A 23,434-nucleotide genomic window follows, 5' to 3' on the forward strand; every position below is an offset into this window, starting at 1 on the left:
GAACTCAAGTCTTGCTGACAGATGCATGGTCCCTGGAAAGCTGTAGAGGAGTTCTGGGCCTCTGCTGCCTGTGTGACCCACTGGTGGCCTCACCAAACTGGCTCTCACCCTCATGCCCCGAGACACCAGTCACTGACACTTAGGTTCTAAAGCTGCCAGTGAAATTCAAGGGGTATATGACATGGTTCCTTTTTTTCAAGAATTTCAAGTTTTAGTTTGGATTCGGGGGTACATGTGCAGGTTTGTTACCAGGGCATATTGCATAATGGTGAGGTTTGGGGTGCGACTGATCCCATCACCCAGGTACTGAGCACAGTAACCAACAGGTGGTTTTTCAACACTTAGCCCCTCCCTCCCCGTCTAGTAGTCCCCAGTGTCTACTCTCACCATCTTGGTGTCCATGAGTATCCAAAGATGTGGTCCCGCGGCTGCTGCCTCCTCTGTAGCTCTATTGACTGGAGAGCAGAATTCAGGAAAGCAAAGTTGACCCTGGCCCCCTTTCTGTAAGCCTTGGTGGCATCATTTCATTATCAAGACAAGTACATAACCTTGATTACCTTCCCCATCTCGACCCCCACCTCCCAAACCCGATTCAGCCCTGTCTAGAACCTCCAGATACAGCACGTGGCCTTATTTTTCCAGGAGCAAGGTTTATTGTTGTGCTTCTGCAGTGCCCTCCCCGTGATTTCTGGGACAGCCTTGTCAATGCTATGGGTGTGATCTCAGCCAGAATGTGTCACGATGGCAGACATGGGATGAAAGGAACTGGGAATAAAGGAACTGGGATGTTCAAATGGTCCTAGACTACACAAATGCCCTCAGAGGTGAAGGGGCTTCCTGCTGAAGCCCAGGCCCATTCCAGCAGCATTTGGACAGGACTCTCATTATTACTGATGTCCCAGTTTTGGTGACTGTGGGTTCCAAAACGGTGCCTTTCCTTGGGCGAAGTCAGGCTGAGCTGGCACTGGCTATTCGAGGAGCAGCTGAACCCCACATTTCCCGTGCTGACTCACGGAGTAAGAGCCAGGGCCCTGGGTCACCTGCTTGGGGTCTGCCGTGGTTGTGCCACAGTCAGGAATACGGGCATGCTTTTAGCTATCAGATCCCTCCATAGCCGGAGTTCACAAAAACTTCACTGCATCACCCCAGTGCCAGCTCTTGGTTTCTTGAGCAACTTCTCCTCCGCCACCAATTGCTGATTTACTCAGTCTCTTCCTGTTTAAATCCAAAGGGACAGAGCCTCATCAGCTCCACAACCTGAAACTTCTGGGTGGGGTTTTTTGTTCTAGCCTCCTCATAGGTCACCAAGCAGCCAATCGATGGGCTGCTCTTGAGTTCAGGGGACCCTCTTTTGCCCAATCAGGGGGCATTCCTTGTTGAAGCCCAGCCTAAAGCCATTTGCCTCCCCCTGGGCCTCCTGGTGGGGTGGTTTCCCTTAGGAGGGCACTCAGGTGTGCCTGACACCATCACTCACAGATCAGGACCCAGACTCCGCCAGGAGGCTCTGCTCCTCCCCATCCACCCCAGCTCCTTGCTAAGCTTTGACAAGGTCAGTGTAACTGACTGAGATCCAAGGGACAAATGCGGCCGTGTGTCATGGCTCCTGGAAGTGAGAAGGCTCAGCAGGAAGGCATGGGATTCACAGAGCAACATCATCAGCTCTGCAGCCATGTCTCTGATTCCCACCCATTATCTCTACTGGAGTCTCTACTTATCTCTTTTTATTTTTAATTGTAATATTTTAATTTTTTATAGAGAAAGGGGTCTCGCTGTGTTGCCCAAGCTGATCTTGAACTCCTGGCCTAAAGCATCCTCCTGTCTTGGCCTCCCAAAACGCTGGGATTACAGGCACAAGCCACCACGGCCGGCCCATAACTTATCTTTAAATCCCAGTAGGTAGCCCAATGCCTGGTACTTAGTTGGCCCTCAGGATACTTTTTTTTTGAAGTAGCCATAAATAAGTGGATGCTCCAGGGAGGTTGGGATGAGCGATACTGGGACGTTTAAGGCACAGTTCTCCTGCCAAAGAGATTGGTCTCTTTCCACCGTCACCTGGTTTCCCTGGATCAGCTTTTACATCTCATTAATATCTTACGTAGTTCCCTTGCAGTGTTTCCCAATGTGTGTCCTTTGGGACAAGAGTTCAGTGGAATATTAATGAAGTATTAAGGTGCACAGGGATTCTGAGATCAAGTGAGTTTGGGAAATACCAAGTTAAAGAAAAGGAAACAGGTTTATTTGCTGAGGGACTTATCAGAGCCTTTCATGTGTTCATGCGTGTTGCTACCATCCACAAAGGTAATGGAGGCTTTCGTGTTTCCCACACCTTTTTGACCTTGAAATCATTATTTTTTCCCCTATGAGTATCTCACAGGACTAGTGTTCTGAGGAGCAGTATACTGAGAAATGGTACTCTGGACAGAGAGGAAATGCTGTCTTCCCCTTTTAATGGTTATGTGGGATTCGTATAATTTGCTTATTTGTCTGATCCATTATTGCTGGATGTGGGAGGACAGGCGTGTGTTAGACTGTCCATCTTCAGAGAGGTTTCCTGCTCTTCCTGTTGGTCACTGGTTATGGGCTGTGGTTGTTATGGTGATAGCAGGGAGGCTGCAGACCCCAGAGGGGATTAGGCGTGTCTGTGTATAAACTTTGGGCAGTGTCTTTCTTTCAGCTGGGCCTGAGTCACGGCATTGCGTACCCTAAGAAAACATCATGAGGTATATAAAGTTCCCATACTCCCACTAAGCCGCCTGGCTTTCGTCTTTAAGTATGGAGGGGCTGGTAGGAGTAGAACATGGGATGATGTATCACTTCTCCTGGGTTTCTCAACCTCAGCACAACTGTCATTTGGATGCGATCATTGTTTGTGGGGTCTGTCCTGTGCCTTGCAGGATATTTGGCGGCATCCCTATCCTCTACCCACTAGATATCAGTAGCACGTGTCATCCCTCCTGCCTCCCCATTGTGACAACCCGAAATGCCTGCAGACATTGCCAAGTGTCCTCTAGGGGACAAAATCCCTCTCCCATTGAGAACCACTGCTTTAAGAGAAGATTATCCAAAGTCTGTGGAAGGCGTTTGGAATACTCTTGGAAGTATTTTATCACACGCTTGGAAGAAGGAAAGTAGTGCTATCATGCTCAAAGCATGGTCTGAGAGCCTGTAAGACAAGCCAGCTAATTAAACTCTCCCTCGGGGCGTTTTCTTCACTCATCCTTAAGGCTCATATATCTGTTGAGTTTCTTGGTTGCAAGTTACAGAAAACCCAATCCAAAATGGTCTAAGCCAGAAAATGAATTTTTTGGCTGTAGTAACCGAAGAGTCCAACCTAGTGCTAACTTCAGGCACAGCTGGATCCAGGTGCTTAAACAGTGTTATCAAGAATCAAAAATTTTTCCAAATCTTTGCTCTGATTTCCTCATTATTGATTTCATTCTCAGACAGGCTCTTCCCATGTGGCAGTGAGAAAGCTGCCAGCAGCTCCGGCCTACTCCTCACTAGAACAGATCTGGTGGAAAGGGAAAGCTTCTCTTCCCTCACGGTTTGAATGCAAGTCCTGGATCTGATTCCCATTGGCCCGGGATACTACGCTATTCTCATTAGCTACGCCGGATTCACATGTCTGTCCCCGGAGCCTGGGGAGGAGCCAACACCAACTGAACCATTCAGTGGGGAACAGGAGAGGAATGATTCTTTAGAGGCAAATGGGGCAGTAACTTGAAGAGAGGTCAGTGGATGCTAGTCAGGCAAACACCCCTATTGCCTCATTAATAAAAATAACTAAACAACAGCCAATAATGGCAGCTCCCACTCGTCGAACATGAACTCTGAATCAGACTCTACCCACACTGCGTGACTCCTAATCACCATCAGCATCCTGAGAGGCAGCTATTGTCAACCTATTTTACAGATGGGTAAGTGGAGTCTCAGGTAGATGAAATGACTTGGCTGAAGTCACAAAGCGGGGCAGTGGCTGAGTCACAGACCGGAGGCATCCTTTTACCTCCTCTAGGACACCCTCTGTAACTGACTTTCTTCCTGCTGCAATCCAAAAGGTCTCCCAAGGTCTCCTGTTGCTATTTTGGAAAGAGGTGGGCAGATACTGGAGGGCCATTCTCCAGGCCACTGCCCAACCTTTTCTTGTCAATTTGATGTCAGCTTGTGACAATCATCCCTGAAGGGCCATTCAGACACAGCAAGTAAGGGAATGCTTGGCCAGCATTTTCTGGTTTGGCTCTGTTTTGCCTGTTTGATCCGTTTTCCTCACCTCCGTTTTTGCCCATTGCCACTGTTTTATCTTCCATTCCCCCAGGGGGCCTGCAGAGGGTGCATTAGTAATAAAGCTAACATTTCCAGAGAGAGAGAGGAATGTCAAGGAATTTCCATGACACAATTTCTTGAAGTTTTCTCAAATATCCTATCAAGTAGACACTACTATTATCCCCATTTTACAGATGGAGCAGCTGAGGTCTGGAAAGGCTAGGGGATGTGCCCAAGGTTGCCCAGCCAGCAGATGGGAGAACTGGTGTTTGAATCCAGGCAGGACCCATTGCTTTTACCACGGCATCAAAACTTTAGAAAACTGCACACCCAGTGGCCTGTGAGTCAAATCTGGCTAAGAGATATATTTTGCTTGGCCCACATAGTATGTCAAAAACCATTTGAACTCATTGCCAATGTTTAAAAATTGAGAACCTGCACATCAAAAAACAAAATTTGTTCTTTTCTGCTTCTCTTGAAAAAAGAAAAGTCAGAGAAGATTGGCACCACCGGGCCTACATTCCTGCCTGGCAGAGATTGGCTGGAGCTGCAGCTCAGTCCCAGGTGCCTGCTTTGGGTGGGGTGTGTTTCTCCAGCTGGACGCAGTCCTCACCACTCCCTAATGCCTTTCCAATGCTGAGGCCAGTGTCCTTTGCTGTGGCTCACTGTGTGTGCTCTGCTGTGTCCCATGTGCCCCTCCTGGCTTACCTGCCTGGCTCTGGAGGGCATGTAGACTTGCGCCTCCCCCACAGTGGTTTGGGGTTGTTGTAATCTCTCTCCACAAATTCAGTGGAAAGGTCTCCTGCTGGTGAAGGTCTGACTTAGGCACTAGAAGAGTTGGACAGAGCCCCAAATTTTCCTTTCCTCCAGTACCTCAATCCCACCCCCTCCCAAATTTTGGTTTATTGGTCAGCAAAGACCACTTTCTTGGCGGTGTTTGTCTTGGGTACACGACCGCTTTTTCTTGCTCCCTGCAGAGCCCCCTAACGTTTTCTTCCTAATCCTCCTCAGGAGAACCATCACTCGGATTATCATGAAACCCGAGCGTGCGCACATGAGGCGCGACCCTTTACAACCGACGGACCATCTCATTTCTGCCCAGTTCTGTTTGTTTAAACTCTTTGCTGGCAGGACCCCAGCACAGGGGCAGAGTTCCATGGCGTTCACAGGCAGATGTTCTGGTCTGTTGCAGGGACCAACGTTGAAAGCTGGGACAGGAGAGCTGGGGGCCGGAATCCAGGCCCTGGGGGTGGAGGGCACTTCACGGGCGTGTTCAGGGAGGAGAGGGATTGGGGATGAAAACAACAGCTCACTGTCCTTTTGCAAATGGAGTTTACAGGCCCCATTTCATGCATGAGAACATTGAGGCTTAGAGAGGTGGGGTTACTTGTACAAGGTCACAAAGCTAGTTAAAGAAGGGAAAATAAACGAAATATTTTCTAGTTGATGGCATAAGAATATGCCAGTTTCAGGCATGTAGATGGTGGTGGCGGTGGTGATAATGATTAAGAATATGCCAGTTTCAGGCATGTAGATGATGGTGGTGGTGGTGATAATGATTAAGAATATGCCAGTTTCAGGCATGTAGATGGTGGTGGCGGCGGTGATAATGATGATAATGGTGATAATGGTGATAATGATGATAATGGTGATAATGGTGATAATGATGATAATGATGATAATGATGACAATGGTGATGATAGGAACCGAAAGGCACAGTTAAGGCCTTAAAGGGCTCCTGGATGTGGTCACTGTAACCTGTCAAGGCATGAGCTGGATTCTTCTACAGCATGGCTTCTCCCCTAGAATCACAGAGTGGCCAAGAGTGAGGACATTGACACTGTGCAGACCTGGGCCAGACCCGGCCCTGCTGCTGAGTGGCTGATTGGCCCCAGGTGAGTTCTGTCATGTCCATGAGCCTCAGCGGCCTCATCTGCAAAACAGGAGGAAAGAGTAGATCACAGGAATTTTGTGAGGAATAAATGAAAGAATGCACAGAAAGCACAGAGCCTGTGTCTGGCACGCAAGACTTGTGGGATAAATGTTAACTTTTCCTGTTTTACTGTGCAGTGGCAACATGAGGTCCTGAACACAGCCAGGGTTCAGTGAATACAGCTAAGCCCAGAGTCCTTATTGGGAGGCAGTGGCCAGAAACCAGGCTCCAACTCCAGTGCCTCAACTTCCTAAGCACATGCAGCTTGAAAGAACATCACACCCCCTCAAAGGGGGTAAAGTCGGTGCAGGGGATACTTCCCTTCAGGTTTGTTGGGGGAGGAGAGGCTGCCTGGGAAGTGCTCAGCACATAGTAGGTGCACAACCAAGTTATAGTTCGTGTTGAGAACTTGTCTCATGCCCAGACTGGGCTCACCTCAGAGGGGTCACGGTCACATGCACATTCCTTTTCTTCTGGGAAATCAAGGTGAACTGGATGAATGGCTGAACACCTCACATGCAGACCTGCCGGGAGTGGGAGGTGGATCTGTGGGGTTATGCATCATCTGGAGCTCATTTCATGGACAGAAAGGAAACAGAAAGGCAGGCACCCTCTCCTGAGGGCCTACTATGTCCAGATGCTTTGCTTAAATCGAGAGTATTTATTTCTCAGACACAAACTCAGGTGTGCAAAAATGCAGCTTTGTGTCCAGAACGCAGTTAACTCTGGTTTCCCACCCCCTCCATGTGCCTCATCACAGGCTGCTTAATCCAGTTCTCTTCTGACTGGAAGTCAGGGAATTAAGCTCTGATTTGGGTTTATAATTCAGGTTTCCTCTCAGACTCCTCCTCCCTCTCTAGGTGGTGGTGGAGGTGGGATGTGGGAGTTGGGGGGCTGTCTTCTGGCTCTGCCCCTTCTCTCCAGCCTGGCTCCCTGGGTCTGATGACACTCTACCAAACGGTGGCCTTGACCTCTGTCTGGTGCTGGCCCTGGAGCCCCGTGAGATGTAAGGCTGGATGTAGTGGGAGGTCTGCGGGAGCCCTGCTCAGGAAATGTGGATCCCTTGAGGCCCTCCGCAGGTTTCCACAGGTGCTGACACCCAGCACTGCCATCCTGTGTCCCAGGGTGGGAACACCTGCATCCCCATATTCAAGGAGTGCCATTGCCTGTGCACCCACAACAGGTCTCATCTTATTCCAGCAACAGCCTGTAGGGTTGGGAGCAGCCACGAGCCATTTGTGCAGGAGTGCTCGGGGAGATGGTTATGTGCTTCGTCATTCAGCCAGGGCTGAATGAGGCCAAAGCTTGCCCTCCCTCTCCTAGGTAGCACTGCCTTAAAACTAGTCCTAGCAAGAAACACAGCTTCTGATCATGGGAGAACCTATCTGCATCACAGTTCACAAACAGTGCTTTTAGACACTCTCCAATTCAGTGGAGGAAACAGAGCCCCAGCGAGGGGAAGAGACTTACCCAAGTCACATAGCTAAGAGGCAAACTCAGGATTCAGACACAACCTCCCAGCGCTCACTCCACTATGCCTTGTTGGCCCAGCCCTAGAAGGCCTCCTGGCTGGAGGCCATTGCCTGAGCCTGGGGTTGACACATACGTCCACTGGATGTCATGATTTCTCTACTGAAGCTAGCTAGACCTTCTTGGCAGTGACATAGGATTTTCCCTCTTCCTGGGGCAAAGGAGTCTCATATGGGACACTCAGGTGCTGGCTCCCCCTCCTTTCCGCTCAAAGACAGAAGGTAAGGCCTGCGTCCTGCTTCCTAGGGCGGGGAAGGTCTGCATACAGGCGGATCCCCTCTTTCCTAGGGAGCTGGGATCATTGCAGCCTTCTCCACCCCAAGGCCCCCTCCACAGCTCTGCCCAAATCTCCTTTCCCCGACTTCAAGTTGTATCACCTTAGTTAACGCTTCATTCCCCAAGACTCTAAGAAAAAAGTGTTCTCCCTGCGCAGTTTCTCCACCTGGTAAACAGGTAGCCTTGTCTCTCTCTACAGGCATCCAGTCAGGGCAGAGCGCATTGAGCAGCAACGCCCTGCCTGGTGCTGGGCTGCCTGGTGCTGGGCTGCCCGCTGCGTGCTGAGGATCCAGGGGCAAACCAGCCATGCTCCCGGCTGCGCCGGAGGTCCTCACGAGCCTGCAGTTTGAACTTGCTGAGGTGAGGGCTCTGCATTGAGATGACAGAGAAGGAAGCAGGGGAGTCACGGGGTCGGCCTCTGAGGTCTGTCAAGGTGCTGAGGCTTCAATGATAGGGCATGTGGAGCTGGAGCAGGAAGTGAAAGGCAGGAGTGGGCCCCCTTAAAGAAGGGCCCTGGAGCACTGCCATCCATCACCCACACCACCCTCAGCATCACCTCCCTGCTAGGTCCCACCCTACCACCCCAAGGCAGTGGGGAGAGGCCAGGGCTCAACACAAGACAGCCTGGCCTCTTGTCCTTCGATTCCGTTATCAGCAAATGGCCTTGGGAAAGTCAGTTGACCCCTCTAAACTTTCGTTTTCTCATATGCAAAGACAGAGCGACACTCAGGCAGTGCAATCATACATATAGAAAGTACTTTGGAACAAGCAAAAAAAAAAAAAAAAAAAAGACTGATTTGATGTTTGTCAACGGAATGTTTTGGTAACATTTATCAAGATACTCTTCATTAAATATTCTAAGAGTGGGCCAGGTGTGGTGGCCTAGGTGGGCAGGTCACCTGAGGTCAGGAATTCGAGACTACCCTGGCCAACATGGTGAAACCCCATCTCTTCTGAAAATACAAAAATGAGTCAGGTGTGGTCGTGGGTGCCTGTAGTCCCAGCTATTTGGGAGGCTGAGGCAGGAGAATTGCTTGAACCCAGGAAGCGGAGGTTGCAGTGAGCTGAGATCACACCACTGCACTCCAGCCTGGGCGATAGACCAAGACTCTGTCCCCGCCTCCCCACCTCCCAAAAAATATATATATTCTAGGAATGAAGCCCAAATGGCCAATGGAGACTTGCAAGGAATGGGAAAAGGATCCAAATTAACCAACCCGGCACATTTGGCAATAACTACTGAGTCCTGATTTTATAGGTGGGAAGGAAAGAGCTTTATTCTTTACCAAATTTTATCTAGGGATGGCTCATGCCTGTAATCCCAGTGCTTTGAGAGGCTGAGGTGGGAGGGATTGCTTGAAGCCAGGAGTTCAAGACCAGCTAAGGTAACATATCGAGATATTGTCTCTGCAAAAAAATTTTTAAAACTAGCCTGGAGTGGTGGTGTATCTCTGTAGTCTCAGTCACTCAGGAGGCTGAGGCGAGAGGATCACTTAAGCCCAGGAATTTGAGGTTACAGTGAGCTGTGACTGTGCCACTGCACTCTAACCTTGATGACAGGGTGGGACCCTGTCTAAAAATAAAACAACAAAACAAAAAAAAAAAACTTTATCTAGTGCTGGGAAACTGCAGTGAACAAGACAGGCAGCCAACCAGACGGAAAGTATGTCCAACCTTTTCCCATGCGGTCTCTCCTTCATCTTTCCACGAATCCAGTGAGGAAATGGGCTTGGAGAGGTAAAAATGAATTTCCAAAAACATATAACACCAATAGCAGACAGGTGCTTCGCAAAGAAAAAAAAACACACATAGCAAATAAATGTTAGCTATCACTTCATGACCACCATGAAAGGCAGAATTATTTTACCCCAGAGCTTACTTTTTCCCCCTTGTAGTCTCCCTAGGAATGAATTCTCTTACGTTGTACGTATACCTGTTGTATTCATTGGGATGCACTCGGCTGTAAGCAAATAGGATTAACCAACTAACAGTGGACTATGCAATCAAGACATTTTTTTTTTTTGAGACGGAGTCTTGCTCTGATGCCAGGCTGGAGTGCAGCTGCAATCTTGGCTCACTGCAACCTCCGCCTCCCGGGTTCAAGCGATTCCCCTGCCTCAGCCTCCCGAGTAGCTGGGACCACAGGCCCACATGACCATGCCTGGCTGATATTTTGTTTCACTAGGTTGGCCAGGATGGTCTCAATCTCTTGACCTCATGATCCACCTGCCTCGGCCTCCCAAAGTGCTGGAATTACAGGCGTGAGCCACGGCACCCAGACAACATCTTATACTAGATATCTGCAGGCTGGCAGTCAATCCTAGGTTGGTTCAATGATTTGAAGTTGCATCAAACTCTCTCTTTATTCTGCCGTCCTCAATGTATTTCCTTGAAGAGTTCAGACATATCCCCTCACAGTCAAGAAGTCTACCACAGCTTGGATCATCACGTCTTTGGACACTGGGTTCAAGGCAGAAAGTAGGGGCTCCCCATTTACTAAGAACAGAAGTTTCACAGAGGCCAGGCCTGTCTTTGACCAGAACTGGATCATATGACCGTCTCTAGCTATAAGGAATGGGAAAGGAGCAGTCAATGAAGGGGAATGGGGGTACCTAGCTTTCTTAGGTCAAGCATGCATCCCGTTGGGCTGGGTGCACCTGCTAAGGCTTAGGGTTCTGTTAGCAAAGAGGAAGTGGGAGGCTGGCTGCTGGGGGCAGGAGGGGACCTAGGCAGCTCCTGGCCCCCATCTCTTCTCCAGATGGTTGCATTCCAGAAGTGAGGGAGGAAGTCCAATCTGGCACTTGGGTAATACTGCTGTCAAGGTTGCTCCTGATGGGAGGGTGGGTGTGATCAACTGAGGAGTGGGGGTATGGGGCTGAAGGTAGAGGGAGAGAATTGGAAACCTTGAGTATCAGGGACTGTGTCACGCATTCTCTGTGGCCGCAGGCCCCAGGCGAGGCCAGATGCAGCATGAGGGTTCAACAGGTGTTGGTTGCTTGAATGAACGAACGAACGTGGGGACAGGGGCAGGACTCATCTACTCTGTCACCTGGTGTTCTTATCCCCGCAGGGCCCCGATACATTCCTTCTGGAGCCTGGTTCCAGGAAAAATGTTGTCTCTGCCGAGGTTTGAACATGCTTTCTGTTGTTGGAAAATGAAAACTATGCAACCCCATGTGTTTCTCTTTCTGCCTTTGCTGCCAGAAGCCAGAGCCAAATGTGTCGCCCAAGTACTGGGGGCTGTGCTCCCGGGTTTCTGAAGCACCACCTCGGCTTCCTTTGGGGAGCACTGTTCAGATTCACCTGCTTTCCGCCAGAATCTCTGGGCACCCCATGCCTAGCCCAGGGCAGGAGCCAAATCTGAAAGAAACTCAAGGGCTTGACAAACTCATTCGGGAAAGCACAAAGCCGTCCGACCTGAGAAGGACGTCTTATCAAAGTCCACACTCTCCATCCGATCTTAGAGGAGACAAAGTAGGAGAGCGATGGCTTCCGTCAAGGCTGAAACCAAACATTTTGGCTATATCTGAACGACCACTGAATCACCGAGTCCACCGTATTTTTCCACTTTCAAGTTGTTTCTGGGCTGCTGTGGAGACACGCCCTTCCTGGGTTTAATGGCCCTCGTGTCAGGCGGTGGGGAGGAGGCGTGTTTGCTTTTTGCAGGGAAAATAGTGGTTAATGGTGGGACGGATGGACCTGATTAGTAATTGGGTGATTTATCCCATGAACGTTCTTTGGGTTTTCCTGATGGTTTGCACTTGAATTTCGGCTGAATGAAGTAGGAGGAGGGACTAGGAGGAAACTTGTTTCGAGGAGAAAGGGGTTGGGTTGGCTAAGGGTTGAGGGCTGTTTCAGGGACAGGTGGAGGTTTGCGCAGATCAAGGGAGAAGTTTGTTCCATCTGTTGTCCAAGACTCTTCCTCTGTATTCATTCACTCATTCGCTTAATCGCTCACTCACTCATTCGCTTACTCATAGTTATGAAATTCCGAGCACCTTTTCTGTGGTGGGGATACAGCACAGCCCACACCTCCTAAGTGCCATGGAGCCAGTGTGATGGATAAGCTCTCCTTCTGCTATGGGGTGAGTCTTGTGTCCCCGGCCAAATTCCCGTGTTGAAATCAAATTCCCAAAGTGACGGTATTTGGAGGTGGGGTCTTTGGGAGGTGAGTAGGTCTTGAAGGTGGATCCCTTGTGAACAGGATTAATGCCCTTAAAAAAGAGACTGGGCCGGGCGCGGTGGCTCAAGCCTGTAATCCCAGCACTTTGGGAGGCCGAGGCGGGTGGATCACGAGGTCAGGAGATCGAGACCATCCTGGCTAACACGATGAAACCCCGCCTCTACTAAAAAATACAAAAAAACTAGCCGGGCGAGGTGGCGGGCACCTGTAGTCCCAGCTACTCGGGAGGCTGAGGCAGGAGAATGGTGTGAACCCGGGAGGCGGAGCTTACAGTGAGCTGAGATCCGGCCACCGCACTCCAGCCTGGGAGACAGAGCGAGACTCCGTCTCAAAAAAGAGAAAAAAAAAAAAAGACACTGAAAAGAGCTCCCTGGCTCTCTTTCTGCCACGTGAGGATATAAGGAGAAGTCGGCCATAACCCAGAAGAGGGCCCTCACCAGAACCTGATCATGCTGGCACCCTGATTTCAGAGTTCCAGCCTCCAGAGCTGTGAGAAATACATTTCTATTATTTATAAGCCACCCGGTTTCTGGTATTTTGTTACAGCAGCCTGAGCTGGCAAAGACCCCCTCCTTCAGAGGAGTGTGCAGACTTGATAAGGGAAACAGATGGGCCAACAGATAATTTCCAGCGGAGGTGTGTTCAAACATGAGGTAATAACAGCTAACGCTTACTAGGCATTTTCCATGTACCAGGCACGGTTCTAAGTGCTTTTCATGTATTAATCAACAGCCCTGGGGACTAGGTAGTAAGTAGATGGAGGAACAGAGATGTAAGTAACTTACCCAAGGTCACACAGCCAACAGATCTGCACCAAGGCAGTGTGTCCAGCTTTTTATCATCATGATATTCAGGTCTACTTTGGAAAGGAGGTGGGTCTGCCTCAAAAGGGAAGGGTTCCCAGAGAGAGTGATGTTGGATGTGGGCCTTGAGAAGGAAACAGAGAAGTGTCAGAGGTAGAGGAGGCCACAGCAAGATGCCCAACAGCTGAGAGTGCCTGTCACGTGCCAAGAGTGGCAAGGGGTGGAGGTATCCTGAGAGGGGAAGTGGAGGAGAGGCCAGCAGGGCCAGACCCTGACCCTTTCCTGAAGGAGTGGCTTGGGTAATCTGATTTTAAATGAAGAAAGAGCTCTCGGCAGGGTGCAGTGGCTCTCGCCTGTAATCTCAGCACTTTGGGAGGCCGAGGCTGGTGGATCACCTGAGGTCAGGAGTTCAAGACGAGCCTGGCCAACATGGCGAAACCCTGTCTCAACAAAAACACAAAAATTAGCCAGGCATGATTGTGGGTGTCCGTAATCCCAGCTACTCGGGAAGTTAAGGTGGGAGAATCACTTGAACCCAGGAGGCGGAGGTTGCAGAGAGCCGAGATGGCGCCACTGCACTCCAGCCTGGGTGACAGAGTGAGACTCCATCTCCAAAACAACAGCAACAACAACAACAACAACAAAGAAAACCAAAAAAAAAAAAAAAAAAAAAAAGAAAAAAAAAAAAAAGAAAGAGCTCCCAGACCTCAGTGGAGAATGGCTTGAGAGGTGGGGGAAGATTAGAGGCAGGGGAAAGTGGAGACCTGCTATTTCAGCCTCCCTAGCACCTGCTCTTCCCCAGGGAACAACCTCCCTTGCTCTGTGGCCTGGTGATTTCACCGATGCTGACTGCACCCTAGCTTGAGGGGTGGCACATGACTCAGGTCTGGCCAATCAGCTTCTTCCATCCCCCTGGCTGCAGGGATTGGTTCAGGAGTGTACATGTGACCAGAGGCCAACCAATGAGACTCTGTTCTGAGATTTTTGTTAAACTTGTTGCAGAAAAGAGATTCTTTCTCCTGAGGTTGCTGAGTTGGTTATGTCCACCTGGAGCTGGAGGGGCCATGCTGTCAGCATGTGAAGACAGGTTGCTTGACAACAAAGTTGCATTAGTTTCCTTGGGCAGCCATAGTAAAGTATCACAGACTGGGGGGCTTAAACAACAGAAATTTATTTCCCCACAATTCTGGAGGCTAAGTCCAAGACCAAGGTGTCAGCAGGGTTGGTTTCTTCTGAGGCTTCTCTTCGGCTTGTAGATGGGTGGCTGTCTTCTTCTGGTGTCTTGACATGGTCTTCCCTCTGTATGTGTCTGTGTCCTAATCTCCTCTTCTTCTTCTCCTTTTTTTTTTCTTTTTCTTTTTCTTTTTTTTTTGAGATGGAGTCTCTTGTTCTGTCACCAGGCTGGAGTGCAGTGATGTGATCTCGGCTCACTACAACCTCCACTTCCCGGGTTCAAGCAATTCTCCTGCCTCAGCCTCCCAAGTAGCTGGGACTACGGGCATGCACCACCATGCCCAGCTAATTTTTGTATTTTTAGTAGAGACGGGCTTTCACCATATTGGCCAAGCTGGTCTCAAACTATTGACCTTGTGATCCACCTGCCTTGGTCTCCCAAAGTGCTGGGATTACAGATGTGAGCCACCGTGCCCAGCCATATGCAACTCATAATGGATTAAGTTCCACCTAATGACTTCACTTAACCTTAATTACTTCTTTAAAGACCCTATCAGAAAATATAGTTAACATCTGAAGTACCAGGGATTAGGATTTCGACATACTGGAGGTGGGAGGAGCACAATGCAGCACATAACAGAAGCCAACACAGAAAAAAACACAGAGATGCGGTAAGAGACTGAGGCTTGACTTTGTTTGAACTCCTGGATCCAGCTGTGTCTGAAGCTGAAACTAACACTATCCTGGACTCTTGAGTTTCATGATCCAATACATACCTCCCGCCTCTCCTTTTTTTTCCCCTCTTGAACCTAGTTGAATTGGATTTCTGTCACTTACAGTTAAAATTTCTGAGTAATACACGGGAGAACTAGTTAACAAATTATTAAAATAGCCCACCCCTAATTTAATCACCATGTGCAAAGACAGTGCTTGTATTTACACCCAGGTGTGTCTAATTCTAATAGCTAGAGGTAGCAAATATGGTAAAAATTGACCAAGCTGGCACTAGCCTCTTCCATTAAGCAGGAATTCCCACCTTAGCTCTGAAGCCATGTAGGACAGGGCTGGATAACCTACCATTACTACCAGTGTTTCTAATGTGTGCAGTAGGCTGGGGTGCTGGCAGGGGAAAATTAAAAATGTAGTTTAGGTTGAAAAAAAAAGAAAAAGAAAAAGAAAAAAGCTTTCTAGGCCGGGCGCAGTGGCTTAAGCCTGTAATCCCAGCACTTTGGAAGGCTGGGGCGGGTGGATAGCTTGAGTCCAGGAGTTTGAGACCAGCCTGCACAACATGGTGAAACCCCGTCTCTACAAAAAATACAAAAATTCGCCAGGAGACTCGGTGTGCGTCTGTAATCCCAGTTACTCGGGAGGCTGAGGTGGGAGGATGGCTTCAACCCAGGAGGCGATGGTTGTAGTGAGCCGAGATGGCACCACTGTACTCAGCCTGGGTGACAGAGTGAGACCCTGTCTCAAAATCAAACACACACACAAACAAACAGACAAACAAAAACCAGCTTTCTAGAAGGGAAAAATCATTTTGGGAAGCCTTGAGTAGTGGCTGCGGAGATCGGGCTCCGGACATCACTTCACTGGTTGGCAGGCGCTGTTAGGGGGTGCCCAGAGGGGGGCTCCGGGGAGTGGCGGCTTTCTTCCAGCAGATATAGACTCGGGCAGGAGTCACTGAACAAGCACTCTGATAGGCTGGGCTTCCTGAGACTTCATGCCTGGGCTGAGCACGGCGGGGCTGTGGTCGACGTGGTGCCCATTGGCTTCCCAAAAGGAAGGAGCAGGGAGAACTAGAAATGGGGCTTGAGAAAGGTCCGCATCTCCCTCCTGGTGGTCCCGGGAGCCATGTCTGGAGGAGGAGGCCCCTCTAGATGTGCAGCTGCCTTCCTCAATGCCGCTAAGTTGGATTCGGATCTCTTTCAATGAGAGGGCTTTTGAGGGACCCTCAGCTCCATGCTCTGCTGGCTGCCTCCAGGGATGCTGAGAGGTGGCCCTTCTGGTGGTAAGATGAGGGGCCCATGGCCTTGTGGAGTCAGACACACTGGCATTCACTGAAAGCTCTGTGCCTGACCTACCTGGTGACTTGGGGCACGTGACTTCACCTGACCAAGCCTCTTTCCTTCATCATTGGCAAAATGGAGCCAATCGCACCGCCTTCTCCTGAAGCTTAAGTGAAACAAAGCAGCCATAAAGGGATAGGCTTTGGAGTCCCTGGGTTTGCATCCCAGTTTACTCACTAAGCTGGGTGGCCTTGGGCAAGTCACTCACCCTCTCTGAGCCTCAGTGTCCTACTCCATAAAACGAACCCATCAACAGTACTTATTTCCTAGGGTAAATGTGAGGATTGACAGATAAAACATGTAAACTTCATGAGAGCAAGGGGTTTTGTTATTGATTTATCCCCTCTGCAGTTCCTGGGACATAAAGACACTAAATAAATGGGATCGGTTTTTGTTGTTACTATGATTCACTGTCGCCCATCCCTGGCTGAGGCTGCTGTCTGCGGCACCCTGCAGGCACACTTGTGTGTGAGTTTCTGGTCAGGATGGGGAAGACAAGACCACTATCTCTGGCACACTTAGCAAACTCTATCTCCAGGGATAGGGTAAGGCTCCTATTGTGCAGCAGGGGGCATACGGGAAGGCTAGGGGTGTCCTCTGCACTGTCTAAGCACCTCACTTGCGTCATTTCACTGCACCCGTACCCACACCCCATAAACCAGATTCATTTATTACCCCATTTGACAATGAGAAGGCTGAGGTTCATCAAGGTATAGCCATCGCGATCATACTGCCAGGGATAGGCAGAGCCAGGGTTCAAACCTGAATTTGTACTGGTCCAAATCCCTTGTTTTTATTTATTTATTTATTTATTTATTTTCACTGTTTTATTTTCCCAGGCTGAAGTGCGGTGGGCAATTACCGCCTATTACAGCCCCCAACTCCTGGGCCCAAGCAATCCTCCCGCTTCAGCCTCCCAAGTAGCTGGGACCACAAGTGTGTGCCATGGTGTAGACCCCTTCTTTTTAAACAGTGTGGCATGCAGGAAACAGTGAAGAGGGGATGGAGGGTCAGAGTCACCGGATAGAGGGCGCGTCCTGGGCTGACTGGGGCGGGGCCTCTAGGAAAGAGCCGCAAGGGCAGGCCCCACCGCCTTCTCTCATATTTGGCAGGTGCTGTGTCTCCTGCTCCGTGCCCTACAGAATTCTTTAGCAAGTGGCTCCATCTGCCCACTCTCAGTCGAGCTGAAAGAGGACTCGAGGGAGTCTTTACTGGGAAAAAATGGAGTGCAAAGCCCACTCCTGTCCCTGCCAGCACCAGCCTTCGGAGGCAAATAAAAAGCAGCGGGCACTGGGACAGCAGCGCCAGAGTTGCACGAAAATCTACCTAACAAATGGCCCCTCTCCCAGGAGCCCGTGAACAGCAGAGAGGAAGGTGGCCAGGGCCAAGTAGAAAGATTTCTGCAACATGGCTGAGTTCTCCAAGGTCAAGAACAAGCAGAGCTGCCTCCTGTATTCCTGAGAAGTGGCCTCCTGGGGATGTCGCCAGCCCTTTTTGAGGGATTTGGGTCAAGGCGGTGTTCTGACCCTCGCCACTGTGCTGGGACCGGCCTAGTAACTGGGAAAGAGGATACATTTGGGAAAAATGCAGTGAAGAGTGCATAACAATGGAAGGAATCTCGCGGATGATTATCAGGTAGCTCTCAGGATCAAGAGGAAAGCTGGAGACGGCCTTTAGTCAGGAAAAGGAAACTGAGGCAGGAGGAAGACCCTGCCCAGTGATGGTCCCTTTCACAGGTCACTACTGGCACCATCACCATGGGACCTATACTCCCACCTTGGGCACTACAGGCTCTGGGTCTTGCTATGCCCGCTGGACTGTTGACCGCCTGGAAGCCTCTGGGAGTCACCTCTTGCTCTGTGGCTTCAGTGCTCTCCTCCCAGAGTAAACTCCCCAAGGGCAGGGCTGCTGGATAAAATACACGATGCCCAGTGACATTCTACTTTCAGATAATTGAAAAAATTTTTTTAGTAGAAAAAAGGTTATTTATCTGAAATTCAAATTGAACTGGGTAGCCTGTATTTTTATTTGCTAACTCTAGCCGCCCTACTCAGAGCGCTGGGCTCCGCTCTGGTGGTTGGTGGGAAGGAACTCTACCTCTTCCACTTCTGGGGTAAGAATGTCGATCTTGTTAGATTGGATTGATCACATTGTTTGGACGGAGAATAGAGGAACAAAAGCACATACAACTGTGATTCCTTAAACCTGTCCGTCCCCCCATTTTTTTTTTTTTTGCAACAGGGTCTCACTCTGTCATCCAGGCTGGAGTGCAGTGGCATGATCAGGGTTTGCTGCAGTCTTGAAGTCCTGGGCTCAAGTAATCCTCCTGCCTCAGCCTCCAGAGTACCTGGGAGTACAGGTGTGTACCACCACACCCAGCTAATTTTTGTAACTTTTTTTTTTTTTTTTTTTTTTTTTTTTTTTTGTAGAGACACGGTTTCGCCACGTTGGCCAGGCTGGTCTCAAACTCCTGGGCTCAGACAATCTGCCCTCCTCAGCCTCCCAAACTGCTGGGATTACAGGTGTGAGTCACCATGCTTGTCCTGTTTCCCCATTTTAAAAGTCACCTGCCTGATTGGTTTTCAAAGCTGCCTTCACTCAAAGACGGCCTGGAGGATAGGAACGACCCACAGAGTCATTCATTGTCTGTGCCCGCTTTTCACAACACAAAAGATAGGTCCTCCCCATCCTGCCCATACTCTCCCTGCTGGTGATCTTGTGTGCAGAGAATCCAAGGATCTTCTTACCGATGAATTCTCACCACTCACGAGCAGGTGAAGAAGGAGTGGAGCTGAAATGGAAGTAATCTATGGGCTGGACTATCTAGACAGCATTTGCTCCTCTGGATAGGGAGGAGAGCAGACAGAAGTGGGCTTTGGCCAAACTGAAACTCAAGCCATTACTGCCAGCCTTTCCTGAGCCACCTCAGATGAGCCTTGTCTCTGGGCCACAGCCAGAGTTGGCCTGGGCTGTTTCTTACTCCTACTTCAAAGGATTTGTGCTCCTAGCAAAAGAAAAGCTTGAATATTTACAGTGAAAAATTTAGGAAAAGGGGTAAGAAACAGAGGTCCTTCCTTCCTTCCTTCCTTCCTTCCTTCCTTCCTTCCTTCCTTCCTTCCTTCCTTCCTTCCTTCCTTCCTTATTTCTTCTTTCTTTCTTATCCTTTTGGTTTTGGGGCAGTGAAAGAAAATTAATTTTTTAGCTATAAAACTTTGTCTTAAGATCAATTTTGGAAAGAAAAGCATCTACTAATTGAAAACATCACTTTTTGGGCCCTTAAGTCAAGGGAAACAGGTGCAGGTTTGTGGTTTTAGACAGTGTATTTCTTTTGGAAAAAAGTAGGAAAAGTACCCCAGATAAGATCCCTCCAAAGCTGGATAGACTTTTATTTTTCAGTCCTTTATTACATAGAAGGTGACTGAGATTAGCTGAAAAGTTAAAAGAAAAATCAACCCTCACCCTTGTAGGTAACACTCTGATCTCTCTCTTTTTTTTCTTTCCAAGGCTGAAGAGAGGACAAATGTTTACTGCAGTTTTGATAAGATTTCCTTTCAACACGGTCTGTTCCTGGATAGAGTCCCACCTTTCATCTGCTTTTATTCTTAATCCTGTGGCAAAGCCTGGGCCTCCCTTTTCTTCTCATACAAGCTCAACGGAGCTGGCATTTTTCCTTTACCATTTCAGTGACGTGTTTTTCAGTGTTTTTTCTGTTCGTGAAGGGGCAGAAATGTCAAAGTCAAAAAAGTCTTGGAAAAAATGAGTAGTATTTCTGTACCTGCTGAGGGTTAGGTGCTTGGATGTTGTATATCTCTGCATTCTCACGGTAAAACCACGTGTGGTTGGGGAGGTTTTCGTTTTTTAACCTCTCTGGGTGGTTGAGAAATTGGAGGCTCAGAGAGAAGTGACACAGCCCGAAGTGACACAGCCCAAGGTGACACCACCAAGAGCTGAACTTGAAAGCCAAGCCAAGTCCATCGACCATCAAGCCTTTGCTCCTATAGTCATACTACCTTGCCTTCTGCCTTTGTAAACATGTGGTGACACATCAAGCCAAGGGCTCTGAAAATACCCAGAAGCCCTTTTCTTCCAAATAGCTCACAATATCTTGTCTTTGAGAACTATTCAATAGGTTTATTTCAGTAAAAGATACACCATTACCATGGTTTTAGGGAGTGATTCTGAATTTTATGTTACTGATTAAGAAAGATGGTTAATGGAGCCTTTTTCCTTAAGAAATTTACATCATATATTAGTTAGTTGTTGCTGTGTAGCAAATCACACCAACACTTAGTGCCTTGGAGTAACAATATGGGTTATCTCACAATTTCTGTAGATGTGAAAACTGGACATGATTTAGCTGGGTCCTGTGCTTCAGGGTATCTCATAGGCAGCACACAAGGTGTCATCTGGGCTATAGTCATTAGAAGGCTGGATTGGGGAAGATCTGCTTCCAAGTTTATTTACATGGTTGTTGGCAGGATTCAGTTCCTGGTAGGCTGCCAGCTTTAGCTCCTCATTGCCTGATGGCTGGAGGGTTCCCTCAGTTCCTCTCCATGTGGGCCTCTCCAGCGTGGCTGCTTGCTTCATCAACGTGTACAAGAAGGGAGACAGCAATAGGAACATGTCAGCAAGATGAAATCCACAGTCTTTTTAAAGCTAACCAAGGAAGTGATATTCCATCACTTTTGGTGTATTCTGTTTGTTAGGAACAAGACACTAGATCCAGCCCACCACTCAAAGTATGGGATTACACAGGGCATGAATACTACGGGGTGGGGATCACTGGAAATTATGTCAGCAGCTACTTATCACACATGAGAGAAGTGGAGATGGTAGTCATAATAATAGTCATAATAATAATAATAGTAAGACTGACGAGGATAACCAGCATTTTTTGGGTGTTCTTGATGCATCAGGCACTGGGCTAAATCCCTTCTATGCATTGTCTCATTTAATCTCCTCATCATTCTCATTAACTTCCCTGAGTTACTACAGAAAAGAGATTAAGACCCGACTCTGTTGTTTCCACTCCAAAGTCCATCCCTTTACATGATGCAGATCATTGGTATGAATCCACTGAGCTGCTGAGGCCCCAAGAAAGACCCGATTGAGAGAGGAGTCTGATAAATGAAGCTAAACTCACTGCTCATCAGAAAATTGCAAATGAACACAACCAGAAGCCATTTCTTACCCATCAGATTGGAAAAGAAAATGTAAGTTGGTGAGAGTGTGGAGTATTCTCATGCACTGCAGAGAAGCTATAAATTTGTACTGCCACCTTGTAGGGAAATTTGGCAGGATCTATTAAAATTTTAAAAGGACATAAAAATTAAAAATGTGCATAGCCTATGACCTAGAAATTACGCTTTTGAGTATCTGCCTTAGAGAAGTACTTGCACATGTGCACAAAGAACTGTATACAAGAATTTTCATTGCAGCGCTGTTTCCAAGAGTAAATAATACATAGTAACACTGAAACAGAGTGTAAATGTTCATTAGTTTTAAAAATGGCTAAATAAATTGTGGAAATTGTTCTACCAAAAAGACACATGCACTCGTATGTTCATCACAGCGCTATTCACAATAGCAAAGACATGGAATCAACCTAGGTACCTATCAATGGTGAATTGCATAAAGAAAACATAGTATATATGCACATGGAATACTACACAGCCATAAAAAAAGAACAAAATCATGTCCTTTGCAGCAACATGGATGCAGCTAGAGGGCATTTTTCTAAGTGAATTATCTCAGAAACAGAAAACCAAATACTGCATGTTCTCACTTGTAAGTGGGAGTTAAACAATGTGACTCATGGACATAAATGTGGCACTGGTAGACACTAGGGACTACTATAGTGGGAGGAAAGAAGGGAAGGATTGAAAAATTAACTATTGGGTGCTATGCTCAGTACCTGGGTGATGGGATCAATTGCACTCCAAACCTCAGCATCACACAATAAACCCAGGAAACAAACCTACACATGTACCCTTTGAATCTAACATAAAAGTTAAAATTATTTATAAAAAATACATTGTGGAGCATTCATAGTATGGGAAACTATGCAGCCGGTAAAGAGAATGAGGTGGATCTATGTATTGGTTCATTTTCACACTGCTGAAAAAGACATACCTGAGACTTGGCAATTTACAAAAGAAAGAGGTTTATTGAACTTACAGTTTCATATGTCTGGGGAGGCCTCACAATTACGGTGGAAGGCAAGGAGGAGCACGTCACATCTTACACGGATGGTAGCAGGCAAAGAGAGAGCTTGTGCAAAGAAACTACAGTTGTTAAAACCATGAGATCTCATGAGACTCATTCGCTATCACAAGGACAGCAAGGGAAAGACCCACCCCCATGATTCAATCATCTCCCACCAGGTCTCTCCCACAACATGTGGGAATTATGGGAGCTGCAAGATGAGATTTGGGTGGGAACACAGAGCCAAACCGTATCAATCTACAGGTATGGTATGGAAATATCTCTGAAATATGTTACTAAGAAGAGCAAGTTGCAGAGTTATACCCTCAGCATGATACCATTTAGGTAACTCCCAACCTTATTACATATCTTTTCTCTCTCTCTCTCTGTGTGTGTGTGTGTGTGTGTATGTATGTATGTATTCAAATGCATGAGAAAGGTCTAAACTGATAACAGGAGATGAGGGGAGGGTAAAAGACTAGAGTTGAAGGGTGAAGGAGTCTTCGACTTTGTATGTAATATTTTTGATATTTTTGAAAGAAAAATGTTAATTGCCTTACTTATGTCATCTGAAACTATTTCTTTTAAAAAGCTTCCCTGGAAACCCCATCCAGTAATTTCCCTTAGACTGTATTGGCCAGAACAGGGTAATATGGCCACCCTTGGCAGCAAAGGTGTCTGGGAAGGTGAATATTTTAGCTTTGCTGCCAAGAAAAGTAAGGAAGAAGGTTATGAATGGCTTTTAGGTGGCCAATTAAAAATGTCTACCATAGTTCACCTTTTTAGTTACCCAACATCCCCTTGTCTTTATTTCTATACATATACTTTAGGTACAGTCCGAAGTCCAAAGGTAGTTACTGCATCCATCTTGAAATTCAGGATCTCTGAGTAATAATGTGCATCAGGACCAGATGTGGGAGGATACTGCCTGCTTATCACCTTAGCTACAGCTAAAAGATATTGGGGTTGATGTCTTTTCTGGGGACTGCACATTTCTTCTTGG

Source organism: Chlorocebus sabaeus, chromosome 23 (assembly GCF_047675955.1).
Source record: "Chlorocebus sabaeus isolate Y175 chromosome 23, mChlSab1.0.hap1, whole genome shotgun sequence".
Taxonomy (NCBI): Eukaryota; Metazoa; Chordata; class Mammalia; order Primates; family Cercopithecidae; genus Chlorocebus; species Chlorocebus sabaeus.